This window comes from Macaca mulatta, chromosome X (assembly GCF_049350105.2).
Source record: "Macaca mulatta isolate MMU2019108-1 chromosome X, T2T-MMU8v2.0, whole genome shotgun sequence".
Classification (NCBI taxonomy): Eukaryota; Metazoa; Chordata; class Mammalia; order Primates; family Cercopithecidae; genus Macaca; species Macaca mulatta.
The window spans coordinates 71,718,045-71,732,399 of NC_133426.1; the positions used below are offsets into that span (position 1 = coordinate 71,718,045).

Consider the following 14,355-nt stretch of genomic DNA (forward strand, 5'->3'; position numbering starts at 1 on the left):
ACACCTGGCTAATTTTTTGTAATTTCCATAGAGACGAGGTTTCACTGTGTTAGCCAGGATGGTCTCAATCTCCTGACTTCGTGACCCGCCCACCTCCGCCTCCCAAAGTGCTGGGATTACAGGTGTGAGCCTCCGTGACCCGCCCAGGTTGATATTTTTAAAAATTTTAGTAACTTGTGCAAACAAGTTTGATACATTTTGACTTGATTTTTGTACATGGTGTCAGATAAGGGTCCAACTTTATTCTTTTCATATAGAAGTTCAATTTTCCTGGCACCATATGTTGAAAAGACTATTCTTTCCCCCAGTGAATAGTTTTAACACCCTTATCAAAAATCAGTTAGCCACAGATGGCTGCATTCATTTCTGCCTTTCAATTTTATTTTATTCATCTATATGTCTGTACTTATGTACAGACATACATACTTATGTACCACACTGTTTTGATTTTTGTACCTTTATAGTAATTTTAGAAATTAAGAAAAATGACCTCCAAATTTCTTCATCTTTTTCAAGATTGTGTTAGCTATTCAGGGCCCCTTGTAGTTTCATATAAATTTGAAGACTAAAAAAAATTTGAGGATTAGCCTTCCCATTTCTGTAAGAAAATACCTGTCGGAATTTGATATGGATTGCATTAAATCTGTAGATCATTTGAGATAGTACTGTGTTTTAAAAAATATTAAGCCTTCATATCAATTAACATGGAATGCTTTCTGTGTATTTAGGTTTTCTTAAACTTATTTCAGCAAGGTTTCCTAGTTTCAGTGTACAAGTTTTTCAACTCCTTGATTAAATTTATTTTTAGGTATTTTATTCTTTTAGATGCCATTTTAATGGAATTTCTTTCCTAATCACCTTTCCGGATTCTGTTGAATAGAAATACAAGTGATTTTGTGTATTGACATTGTACCCCACAATTTGGCTGAATTTGATTATTAGCTCCAATAGTTTTTTTTGTGGATTCTTTGGGATTTTTAAATATATGGGATCATGTCATCTGTGAATAGAGGTAGTTTTATTTCTTCTTTTTTTTTTTTTTTTTTTTTTTTTGTGAGATGGAGTCTCACTCTGTTGCCCAGGCTGGAGTGCAGTGGCTCCATCTCAACTCACTGCAACCTCTGCCTCCTGGGTTCAAGCAATTCTCCTGCCTCAGCCTCCCAAGCAGCTGGGATTATAGGCACCTGCCACCACACCTGGCCAATTTTTGTATTATTTTTTTTTTTTTAGTAGAGATGGGGTTTCACCATGTTGATCAGGCTGGTCTTAAACTCCTAGCTTCAAGTGATTCACCTGCCTCAGCCTCCCAAAGTGCTGGGAGTACAGGCATGAGTCACTGCACCCGGCCTTATTTCTTCTTTACAATTTTGATATTTTAATTTCTTTTTCTTGTCTTATTGCTCTAGCCAGAACTTCTAGTACAATTTTGAATAGCAGTGATGAAGCTAGGCATCTTTGTCTTTTTTTTTTTTTTTTTTTGAGATGGAGTTTCACTCTGTCACCCACGCTGGAGTGCAGTGGCATGATTTCTGCTCACTGAAACCTCTGCCTCCTGGATTCAAGTGATTATCTTGCCTCAGCTTCCTGAGTGGCTGGGACAACAGGTGCACACCCCCACATGCAGCTAATTTTTGTATTTTTAGTAGAGACAGGGTTTTGCTATGTTGGCCAGGCTGGTCTCAAACTCCTGACCTCAAGTGATCCACTAGCCTCGGCCTCCCAAAGTGCTGGGATTATAGGCATCTTTGTCTTGTTCTTGTTCTTGATGTTAAAGGGGAAAAGTTTTCCGTTTTTCTCAATTGAGTATGTTAGCTGTGAGTTTTTCCATAAATGTTCTTTTTAATGTTGATAAAGTTTCCTTTTATTCCTAGTTTTCTCAGTGTTTTTATCATCAAAAGGTATAGATTTTGTGAAATGCTTTTCCAATCTCAATTGAGAAGACCATGGGGTTTTTTCCTCTTCCTTCTTATTAATGTAATGGATTACATTGATTGGCTTTTCTTAAGTTGAATGTTCTTTCAATTCATGCAATAAATCCTACATGATTATGATGTATAATCCTCTTAATATGCTACTAGATATTTTGTTAGTATTTAGTTGAGGACCTTTGCCTCTAAATTCATAAGGGAGGCCAGTCTGTATTTTGTTTTTAACATTGTATGCTTCATCTGGCTTTAGTATTAGGTTAATTCTGGCCTCAAAGAATGAGTTAGAAAGTATTGCCCCTTCTTCTATTTTTTGAAAGAGTTTCATAAGGGATGTTAGCCTGTAATTTCTTTCTTTTCTTTTCTTTTTCTTTTCTTTTTTTTTTTGACATTGTATGTCTTCATCTGGCTTTAGTATCAGGCTAATTCTGGCCTCAAATAATGAGTTAGAAAGTATTCCCCCTTCTTCTATTGTTTGAAAGAGTTTGAAAATAATTGGCATTAATTCTTCTTTAAATATTTGGTAGAATTTGGCCGGGCACAGTAGCTCAAGCCTGTAATCCCAGCACTTTGGGAGGCCAAGGCGGGGGATCACCTGAGGTCAGGAGTTCAAGACCAGCCTGGCCAACGTGGTGAAACCCTGTCTCTACTAAAAATACAAAAATTACCTGGGGCGTGGTAGCAGGCGCCTATAATCCCAGCTACTTGGGAGGCTGAGCAGGAGAATCGCTTGAACCCATAAGGCAGAGGTTGCAGTGAGCTGAAATCGTGCCATTGCACTCCAACCAGGGCGACAAGAGAGAAACTCTGTCTCAAAAAAAAAAAAAAAAAAATTGTTGGAATTTATAAGTGAAATCATCTGGCTCTGGTCTTTCCTTTGTTGGGAGTTTTTTCACCACTGATGCAATCTTTACTTGTTATAGGTAGCTTAAGATTTTCTATTTCTTCTTGAGCTGCTTTAGGGAATTTTTGTGTTTCTAGGAATTTGTCCACTTAATCTAATTTATTCATGAACAATTGTTTATAGTATTCTTCTGTAATAATTTTTACTTTGCAAGGCTGGTAGAAATATCTCCACTTTCATTTATTATTTTACTTACTTTTTTTTTTGTTGTTGTTGTTGCCTAGGCTAGAGTGCAGTGTTGTGATCTTGGCTCACTGCAACCTCTGCCTCCCGGGTTCAAGTGATTCTCCTACCTCAGCCTTCTGAGTAGCTGGGATTACAGGCATGCGCTACCACACCCGGCTAATTTTGTATTTTTAGTAGAGATGGGGTTTCTCCATGTGGGTCAGGCTGGTCTCGAACTCCCAACCTCAGGTGATCCACCTGCCTCGGCCTCCCAAAGTGCTGGGATGACAAGCGTGAGCCACCATGCCTGGCTTATTTTACTTACTTACATGCGTATTCCCTCTTTCTTTTTTTGTCATTCTGGGCAAAAGTTTGTCAATTTTGTTGTTTTTTAAAAATGAACGAACTTCGGGTTTTATTGATTCTCTCTACTGTTTTCTATTCTCCATTTTGTTTATCTCAACTCTAATATTTATTATTTCCTCCCTTTTGCTAGTTTTGTGTTTAATGTGCTTTTTTTTTTTTTCCATCAATGGGTAAAGTGAAGTTGTTGACTTGAGCTCTCTCTTTTTATTTTTTAATGTAAGCATTTAGAACTATAAATTTTCAGTCCCAGCTACTCAGGAGACTGAGGCACAAGAATTGCTTGAACCGGGGAGGTGGATGTTGCAGTGAGCCAAGATCGCACCACTGCACTCCAGCCTGGGCGACAGAGGGAGATCCTGTCAAAAAAAAAAAAAGAAAGAAAGAAAAAGAAAGAAAGAAAGGAAAGAAGGAAAGAAAGAAAGAAAGAAAAAAAGAAAGAAAGAAAGAAAGAAAGAAAGAAAGAAAGAAAGAAAGAAAGAAAGAAAGAAAGAAGGAAAGAAAGAAAGAAAGAAAAGAAGGAAGGAAAGAAAGAAAGAGAAAGAAAGAAAGAAAGAGAAAGAAAGAAAGAAAGAAAGAAAGAAAGAAAGAAAGAAAGAAAGAAAGAAAGAAAGAAAGAAAGAAAGAAAGGAAGGAAGGAAGGAAGAAAGAGAGAAAGAAAGGAAGAAAGAAAGAAAGACAGACTATAAATTTCCCTCTAATCAGTGTCTTCACTTTATTCCCAAATTTTTGGTATGCTGTGTTTTCATCTTCATTCATCTCTAAGTATACTTTAACTTCCTTTGTAATTTCTTCTTTGACTCATTGGTTGCTTATGTCATTTAACTTCCACATATTTGCAAAATTTCCAGTTTTCCTTTACTTATTGACTTCATTGCCTGTGGTCGAGGAAGATACTTTGTATGATTTCAATGTTTAAAAAATTTATTGGGACTTGTTTTATAACCTAATATATGGTCTATTCTGGAGAATGTTTCATTTGCGCTTGAGAAGAACGTGTATTTTGAGAAGAATATGTATTCTGCTGTTGTTGAGTGGAGTGTTCTATATTTGTTGGTCTAGCTGGTTTATGGTGCTGTTCAAATCCTCTACTTTGTTATTCATCTTCTGTCTATCCATTATTTAGAATAGGGTATTGTGTCTTCCACTGTTATTTTAGAACAGTGTATTTCTTCCTTCATTTCTGTCAGTTTATTTCATATTTTGAGGTTTTAACTGTTTGTTGCACATATGTTTGTAATAATTATACATTATTAATGAATTGACCCTTTTATCAATCTATAATTTCATTCTTTGTTTCTTGTAACAGTCTGTTTTGTCTGATATAAATATTGCCACCCAGCTATCTTTTGGTTACTATTTGCATGGAATACTTTTTTCCATCATTTTATTTGTGTCTTTGAATACAAAGTGAGACTGTTGTAGACAGACAACATACAGTTAGATCGTGTTTTTTAACTATCCTGCCAATTTCTGCCTTTTGATTGGATGATTTAATCAATTTACATTTAAAGTAATTACTGATATGAAAGAACTTACTTCTACCTTTTTGCTATTTGATTTTTGTATTCCTTTTCCCTTTTAAATAATTTTTATCTCTTTATTGATATTAAAAATTTCAAATATATATCTGTCCTGATTTTCTTTAGTACTTTGTCCAAGTTTTCCTTTAGCTCTTTTTTTTTTTTTTTTTTTTGAGACGGAGTCTCACTCTGTTGCCCAAGCTGGAGTGCAGTGGCGTGATCTCGGCTCACTGCAAGCTTGGCCTCCCAGGTTCACACCATTCTCCTGTCTCAGCCTCCCGAGTAGCTGGGACTACAGGCGCCCACCACCACGCCAGGCTAATTTTTTGTATTTTTAGTAGAGACGGGGTTTCACTGTGTTAGCCAGGATGGTCTTGATTTCCTGACCTCGTGATCCACCTGCCTCGGCCTCCCAAAGGGCTGGGATTACAGGCGTGAGCCACCGTGCCTGGCCTCTTTTAAAGTCTTTGTCTCAAGTCCATTGTCTGGACTTCCTTGAGGATGGCTTCTATCCATTCATTTTGCTACTTCCCCATTTTATTGTATGCTTTGTGATTTGTTTTTGTTGAAAACTGTACATTCGAATATTACAGTGTGGTAACTGTGGAAATCAGATTCTCCTCTTTTTTCAGGGTTTGCTGTTTTGTTGATTGTTGAAGGCTGTTGTAGTCTGTATGTTTAGTGACTTTTCCAATCTCTTTTTGCAAAGGTTGTATCCCTTGTCATGTATGGTCACTGAAATTTCTGGGTTTTTTTAAAAAGCTTATGTTCAGCTGGTGTTTTCATAGACATTTCCTTGAATTTCAGGAGCTAGAAACAAAAACAAACAATAAACAACAACAACAACAACAAAAAAGCAACCTCCTCCTCCTGCCAAAAAATCCCAAAATCAAAACCAAACACCTATTAGAATGGACTTACACTATAATTTGTGAATAATATCTGCTATGCTATTCCTGGAACCAGGGATCAGGGTCCCACGCTGGGAACATGGGATGCTACTGCTTTAAGACTGCCACTACACCCAGGAGGAGATGGGACAAGCACAGGTAAATACACTACACAATTTACTTACCATTTTCAGCTGCCTTTTTTTCTTGATTTACTTGGTTGTTGTAAACATTTTGACTGTTTTCCAGAGTTCTGACAAAGTTGGTTCTGACAGTTTCTGCTTGTTTTCTGATATTTCTGTGGAGGGATGAGAACTTGAAGCTGTCTATGCTGCCATTTTGCTACATGGTCTATAACTTTTAAATAACAGCTTTATTGAGATTTAACTGACATGCCATATGTATTAGGCCATTTTCATACTGCTGATAAAGACATACCTGAGACTGTCAAGAAAAAGAGGTTTAATTGGACTTACAGTTCCACATGGCTGGGGAGACCTCAGAATCATGACAGGAGGCGAAACGCACTTCTTACATGGCAGTGGCAAGAGAAAATGAGAGAGAAGCCAAAGCGGAAACCCCTGATAAACCTCACGAGACTTTTTCACTATCATGAGAATAGCATGGGAATGACCGGCCCCCACGATTCAATTATCTCCCCCTGGGTCCCATTGTGGGAATTCTAGGAGATACAATTAAGTTGAAATTTGGGTGGGGACACAGCCAAACCATACATATCATTTTGCCCTGGCCCCTCCAAATCTCATGTCCTCACATTTCAAAACCAATCATACCTTCCCAACAGTTCCCAAAAATCTTAACTCATTTCAGCGTTAACCCAAAAGTCCACAGTCCAAAGTCTCATCTGAGACAAGGCAAGTCCCTTCTGCCTATAAGCCTGTACAATCAAAGGCAAGCTTAGTTACTTCCTAGATACAATGGGGATACATGTATTGGGTAAATACAACCATTACAAATAGGAGAAATTGGCCAAAACAAGGAGGTTACAGGGCCCATGCAAGTCTGAAATCCAGTGGGGCAGTCAAATTTTAAAGCTTGAAAATGATCTCCTTTGACTACAATTCTCACATCCAGTTCACGCTGATGCAAGAAATGGGTTCCCATGGTTTTGGGCCGCTCCACCCCTGTGGCTTTGCATGGTACAGCCTCCATCCTGGCTGGCATTAATGTCTGTGGCTTTTCCAGGTGCACAATGCAAGCTGTTGGTGGAGCTACTATTCTGGGGCCTGGAGGACGGTGGCCCTCTTTTCACAACTCCACTAGGCAGTGCCCCAGTAGGGACTCTATGTGGGGGCTCCAGCCCCACATTTCCATTCTGCACTTCCTTAGCAGAAGTTCTCCATGAGGGCCCCGCCCCAGCAGTAAACTTTTAAACTTTTGCTTGGGCATCCAGGTCCCATACATCTTCTGAAATCTAGGCAGAGGTTCCCAAGCCTCAATTCTTGACTTCTGTGCACCTGAAGGCTCAACACCACATGGAAGCTGTCAGGGCATGGGGCTTCCACCCTCTGAAGCCACAGCCTGAGCTCTATGTTGGCCCCTTTCAGCCATGGCTGGAGTGGTTGAGACACAGGGCACCAACTCCCTAGGCTGCACCCAGCTCAGGGACCCTGGGGCTGGCTCATGAAACCACTTTTTCCTCCTAGGTCTCTGGACCTGTGATAGGAGGGGCTGCAGTGAAGACCTCTGACATGGCCTGGAGACATTTTCCCCATGTTTTTGGGGATTAACATTAGGCTACTTATGCAAATTTCCACAGCAAGCTTTAATTTCTCTTAGAAAAAAAAATGTTTTTTTTTTTTTTTCTTTTCTACTGCATCATCAGGCTGGAAATTTTCTGAATTTTTATGCTATTTCACTTTTAAAACAGAATGCTTTTGGCCGGGTGCTGTGGATCACGCCTGTAATCCTAACACTTTGGGAGGCTGAGGTGAGTGGATCAGCTGAGGTCAGGAATTTGAGACCAGCTTGGCCAACATGGTGAAACCCTGTCTCTGCTAAAAATACAAAAAATTAGCCAGGCGTGGTGGTGGGTGCCTATGATCCTAGCTACTCGGGAGGCTGATGCAGGAGAATCGCTTGAACCCGGAAGGTGGAGGTTGCAGTCAGTGAGCTGAGATCATGCCACTGTACTCCAGCCTGGGCAATAGAGCGAGACTCCATCTCAAAAAAAAAAAAAAAGAAAAAGGGAATGTTTTTAACCGTACCCAAGTCATCTCTTGAATGCTTTGCTTCTTAGAAATTTCTTTCACCAGATACCCTAAATCATCTCAAGTTCAAAGTTCCACAGATCTCTAGGGCAGGGGCAAAATGCCACCAGTCTGTTTGCTAAAACATAACAAGAGTCACTTTTGCTCCAATTCCCAACAAGTTCCTCATCCCCATCTGAGACCACCTCAGCCTGGACCTTATTGTTCATATCACTATCAGCATTTTTGTCAAAGCCATTCAGCAAGTCTCTGGGAAGTTTCAAACTTTCCCACATTTTCCTGTCTTCTTCTGAGCCCTCCAAACTGTTTCAACCTCTGCCGGTTACCCAGTTCCAAAGTCGCTTCCACATTTTTGGGTATCTTTTCAGCAGCACCCCACTCTATTGGTATCAGTTTACTGTATTAGTCTGTTTTCATGCTGCTGATAAAGACATACCAAAGACTGGGAAGAGAAAGAGGTTTAACTGGACTTACAGTTCCACATGGCTGGGGAGGCCTCAGAACCATGGCAAGAGGTGAAAGACACTTCTTACATGGTGGTGGCAAGAGCAAAATGAGGAAGAAGTAAAAGCAGAAACCCCAAACAAATCCAGCAGATCTTGGGAGACTTATTTACTATCATGAGAATAGCATGGGAAAGACTCACCCCCACGATTAAATTACGCCCCCACCGGTCCCCACCACAACTTGCGGAAATTCTGGGAGACACAATTCAAGTTGAGATTTGGGTGGGGACACAGCCAAACCGTATCACCATAAAATTTAGTCTTTTAAAGTGTACAATTCATTCAGGCGTGGTGGCTCACACCTGTAATCCTAGCACTTTGGGAAGCTGAGGTGGGCAGATCACTTGGGGTCAGGAGTTTGAGACCAACATGGCCAACATGGTGAAACTCCATCTCTACAAAAAATACAAAAATTCGCTGGGTGTGGTGGCGGGTGCTGGTAATCCCAGCTACTCGGGAGGCTGAGGTTCAAGAATCACTTGAACCTGGGAAGCGGAGGCTGCAGTGAGCCAAGATCACGCCACTGCACTCCAGCATGGGTGACAGAGCAAGACTCTGACTCAAAAAAAAAAAAAAAGTGTACAATCCATTGGCTTTTTGTATCCTCACTGAGTTGTGTAATCATCACCACTATCAAAACGTAAAACATTTGTATCACCCTAAAAAGAAACCCTACAGGCTGGGTGCAGTAACTCACACCTATAATCCCAGCATTTTGGGAGGCTGAGGCAGGAGGATTGCTTGAGCCCAGGGGTTTGGAACCAGCCTACGCAACATAGTGAGAGCCCATTTCTTTAAAAATAAAATAAAATAAAAAAGAAAATGTTAGCTGGGTATGGTGGTATGTACCTGTAATAATCCCAGCTACTGGGGAGGCTGAGGTGGGAAGATCACTTGAGCCCAGGGGCTGAAGGATGCAATGAACTATGATCATGCCACTGCATTCCAGCCTGGGTGACAGAATAAGACCCTGTCTCAAAAAAGAAAAAAAAAAAACCCTAAAAAACCCTGCACCTTTTACCAGTCACTCCCATTCCTATCACCCTCCTTACCCCAGTGCTAGGCAACCACTAGTCTACTTTCTGTTTCTATGGATTTGCCTTTTCGGAATATTTCATATAAATGGAATCCTACATTATGTGATCTTTTGTTACTGATTTCTTTCACTTGGTGTAATTTTGCATGGTTCATATCATATCATGTGTCAATACTTTTAAAAATTTTTTGAAATTTTAATTTTGAGATAATGGTAGATTTACATACAGTTGAAAGAAATACTATAGTCCTCTGCATTTTTCCTCAGTTACCTGCACTCATAAAATCTTGCATAAGTATTGTGTAATACCACAACCAGGATATTGACATCGATATAGTCAAGATACAGAACATTTTCACTACCACAGAGATCTCTCATGTTGTCCTATTATAATCACATCTACTTCCCATCTACTCCTACATCCTTCTTTTTTTTTTTTTTCTGGGACAGAGTCTCACTCTGTTGCCCAGGCTGGAATGCAATGGCGCCATGTCTGCTCACTGCAACCTCCACCTCCCGGGCTCAAACAATTCTCCCGCCTCAGCTTCCAAGTAGCTGGGATTACAGGCGCCCACCACCATGCCCAACTCATTTTTGTAATTTTAGTAGAGACGGGATTTCACCATGTTGGCCAGACTGGTTTTGAACTCCTGACCTCAAATGATCTGCCTACCTCGGCCTCCCAAAGTGGTGAGATTACAGGCGTGAGCCACCGCACCCAGCCCCCTACATCCTTCTTAACTGCTGACAACCACTATTCTGTTTTCCATGCATTTAATTTTGTCTTTTCAAAAATGTTATATGAATGGATTCTTACAATGTATAACTCTTGAGATTGACTTTTTTCACTCAGTATGATTCTTTTAAAGTTAATCCAAATTGTCACTTATATCAATAGTTCATTCCTTTTTACTGCTGAATAGTATTCCCTGTTATTGATGCACTGCAGCTTGTTTATCCATTCACCCACTGAAGGACATTTGGGCAGTTTCTAGTTTGGTACTGTTATTATTACTTTATTTTGAGACAGGGTCTCACTCTGTTACCCATGCTGGAGTGCAGTCGCATGATCATGGTGTGCTACAGTCTCAACCTTCTGGGCTCAAGTGATCCTCTCACCTCAGCCTCTCAAGGAGCTGGGACCACAAGCATGTGCTGCTATACCTGGCTGATTTTTTCATTTTTATATTTTGTAGACATGGAATCAAACTAAAGACCCAGGCTTGTTTCGGATTCCTGGGCTCAAGCAATCTTCTTGCCTCAGCCTCCTAAAATGTTGGGATTACAAGCATGACCCGCCCCCCAACACATGCCCAGCCTGGGCTATTATTAATGAAACAGTTATGAGCATTTCTGTACAGGTTTTCATGTGAACAGAAATGTTTACTTCTCTGGGATAAATGCCTAAGGGTGCAATTACTGTGTTATGGTTTGAATGTATCCCCCAAAAATCATGTGTTGGAAACTTAACCCCTAATGCAACAGTGTTGGAATGTGGGGCCTAATAATAGATTGTTAAGCCATGAGGCTGGAGTGAATGGATTAATGCTGTTATCATGGGAGTGGGCTCATTATAAAAGGGGAAATTTGGCCCCCTTTTGCTGTCTCTTACTTACCCTTTATTTGCTCTTCTGCCATGGGATCATGCAGCAAGAAGGCCCTTGCCAGATGCTAATCTCTCGATTTTGGACTTTCGAGCCTCCAGAAAACATGAGTCAATAAATTTCTGTTCGTTATAAGTGATCCAATCTGTGGTATGCTGTTATAGTAGAACGAAATAGACTAAGACATACTAGGTCACATTGTAGCTGCATTTCTAGTTTTATAAGAAACTACCAAACTATTCTTCAGAATGGCTGTGTCATTTTACATTCCCAATAACAATGTATGAGTGATTCCGTTTCTTCATATCCTTCACTGATTCAGTTCCTTAAATTTCTTCACAACGTTGGTGTTGTCACTGTTTTTTAAATTGTAGCCATTCTGATAGCTGTGTAGTGATGTCTGTTTGTATGACTTGGGCATATAGTACCTACCTCAGTGGGACTCATGTGAAGGTTCACGTGCATAAAGCATCTGGCACAGCTAGATATATGTTAGCTATAATTATTACTACATAGATGGAGATGACATGGTCCCTGCCATCAAAGTAGTTATTATTTCAAGGAAGACAAAGATGTGGAAACAAATAATGTTAATCCAGATGGCTAAATGGAGGAGTCATGATCCAAAAAATATTGGACTCCAGACTGAAGATGAAGGATCATCAGGGAGGATTTTTCAGGAGAAGTAATCCTCAGCTAAGCCTTGAAGGATAAGTTAGTTTACCTAAGCAAAGGGAGGGCTGGCATGAATGCATTTCAGGCAGAGAGGACAGAAAGGGCATATTATGGTAGCCATAGATTTAGTATGGCTGTAGGTTAGGGAGGTAGTAGTGGGAATAAGCCAGAGATGTAGCTGGGGAGGACATTGTGAGGGATCAAGCAAGGACCTACTAGTTACAAAAAAGAGTTCAGACTTTTTACCCCATAGACATTGGAGAGCCACAGAATCCCCAAGAGTGATATTTGACCGAGGTGGAGACTTTTTTGCACCCCTTTTCTTCTGGAAATTTCTGCCCAGATGCCCACTGGAAAGAAGGGGACTTCCTCATGGGACCCTTGGTAGGCTGACATGCTCCCTTTTCAAGGGCTTCTGTTATAAAAAGCTCTTTATGTATTAGGCATATTTACAATTCTTCTCTAACCTACCACCAAACAAAGCACAAACATGGCCATAAACAATTAATCACATCTCAGTTCTTATTAAGACAAAAAACCCAGATTTCCATTCTTTAAGTCACTGCCCCAGTGTGACCTGTATTTCCCCAGGCCTCTCACAGGCTTTCTTGCTCTCTCCTTTGTCCCTGTTCTAGTGAAATTCAGAAAACTTTGGCCTGATAAGGAAACCTGCATTCTAGGACTGGTCTGCCATTAACTGGTTGTGTTCCCTTGGGCCAGCCTCTTCTTCCTCTGGGCATTAGTTGCCTCATCTGTATCAGGAAACATGTCAGCCTTCAATGGTCTAACATTCCCTAAAGGTATTTGTAATAATAGGTAGGAACCTTTCTCATACTTGTAGTTTTCGATAGTTCATTCTCACAGAAATGCCATGAGAACGCTAACATGATGAGTATTAGTCTTATTTTATTAAGAAAGAGGCTGTGTTTCAGAAGAATGGTCATGTGTCCAATGTCATACATCAATTCAAGAGCAGAGTTTGGCCCTGAACTTACTCAGTCCGATGGCTTACCACCAGACCACATCCCCTTCTTCACCTTCTTTATCAATTCCTTTAACTCATCTCCTTGTTTCCCCTGACTAGCTCCCACGACCCAACCACCACACCACAAAGGACAGTTTTATGCTAAAAAGAATCTACTGCTGTCCAGGGATCCAAGAATCCTTGGCGTGGCAAAGAGGACTGAGAAGAACAGAGAGGCATTGAAACAGGACCAGGAGAGGAGCATGTCCTTTGCTTCACCCTACACTGCAACCCAGAGCCATGGTGGCAGGGCCAGATTAAGGCTTTAGAGGCCCTAGATGATGAACAGATTGTGATGCTCCTGTCCATATGTAATGCAAAAGAAAAACAACAATAAGTCATTGAAGGCCAGGTGTGGTGGCTCATGCCTGTAATCCCAGCACTTTGGGTGGCTGAGGCAGGTGGATCACCTGAGGTCAGGAGCTCGAGACCATCCTGGCCAACATGGTGAAACCCTGTCTCTGGCCGGGCGCGGTGGCTCACGCCTGTAATCCCAGCACTTTGGGAGGCCGAGGCGGGCGGATCACAAGGTCAGGAGATCGAGACCACGGTGAAACCCCGTCTCTACTAAAAATACAAAAAATTAGCCGGGCGCGGTTGTGGGCGCCTGTAGTCCCACCTACTCGGGAGGCTGAGGCAGGAGAATGGTGTGAACCCGGGAGGCGGAGCTTGCAGTGAGCCGAGATCGCGCCACTGCACTCCAGCCTGGGCGACAGAGCGAGACTCCGTCTCAAAAAAAAAAAAAAAAAAAAAAAAAAAAAAAAAAAAAAAAAAGAAACCCTGTCTCTACTAAAAATACAAAAATTAGCTGGGCCCAGTGACAAACACCTGTCATCCCAGCTACTCAGGAGGCTGAGGTAGGAGAATCACTTGAACCCGGGAGGCAGAGGTTGCAGTGAGCCAAGATAGCAGCACTGCACTCCAGCCTGGGCGACAGAGCCAGACTTGGTCTCAAAATAAAATAAAATAAAGACATTGAAATCAGTACAAGGAAGTTTATTAATATTCTGATCATCCTCATGATGACTAATATAAAATGTTTTTAAATATCAGACAGGAAAGTATTCCCATTTTGGAGGCTAGCTTTTTGTGCACTTGTTTGAGGGTGACTATTTATCTACACATCTGCAGTACATGGTGGACGTGAGTGCCTGATCCGCTTGGGCTCACTGCTGTTTGGGCTCACGTATCTTGGGCCATCTGTCTGTTATGGCCCCTGGGAGCCCTGTCAGTACCCCTCGGGCATTGGACTCCACAGGGACCACTCCCAGGACTCAGCCCAACCCTCCAGCCCAGGCTGTTGGCCTAATGCAAGGGTTTAGGGCAGGACAAATAATCGAGGCTTCTTTTTTATTCTGTCTTTATGGCTCCTACTCTCCCTTTTCCTCTCTGCCTGTCTCTGACTCTGTATACTTTTTCCCACCTCTCTTATTTTTTCTTTTCTGCTGTATTCTTTTCTGTCGCTGAGTCTTTCTCCTTCTTTGCCCCAGTCTCTTGGACTGTTTCTCC

General features: G+C 41.2%; 1 long non-coding RNA gene across 1 annotated transcript in view; it reads left to right on the top strand.

The window, feature by feature from the left end:
- Positions 1 to 13,174, top strand: part of LOC144338851 (uncharacterized) — a 38,570-nt gene extending 25,396 nt beyond the window's left edge. The window contains exons 3-4 of the long non-coding RNA XR_013413240.1: positions 5,688 to 5,929; positions 7,662 to 13,174. This is a non-coding gene — a long non-coding RNA (uncharacterized LOC144338851). The remainder of the gene's footprint in view (positions 1 to 5,687; positions 5,930 to 7,661) is intronic.
- The last annotated feature ends 1,181 nt before the right edge of the window (positions 13,175 to 14,355 follow it).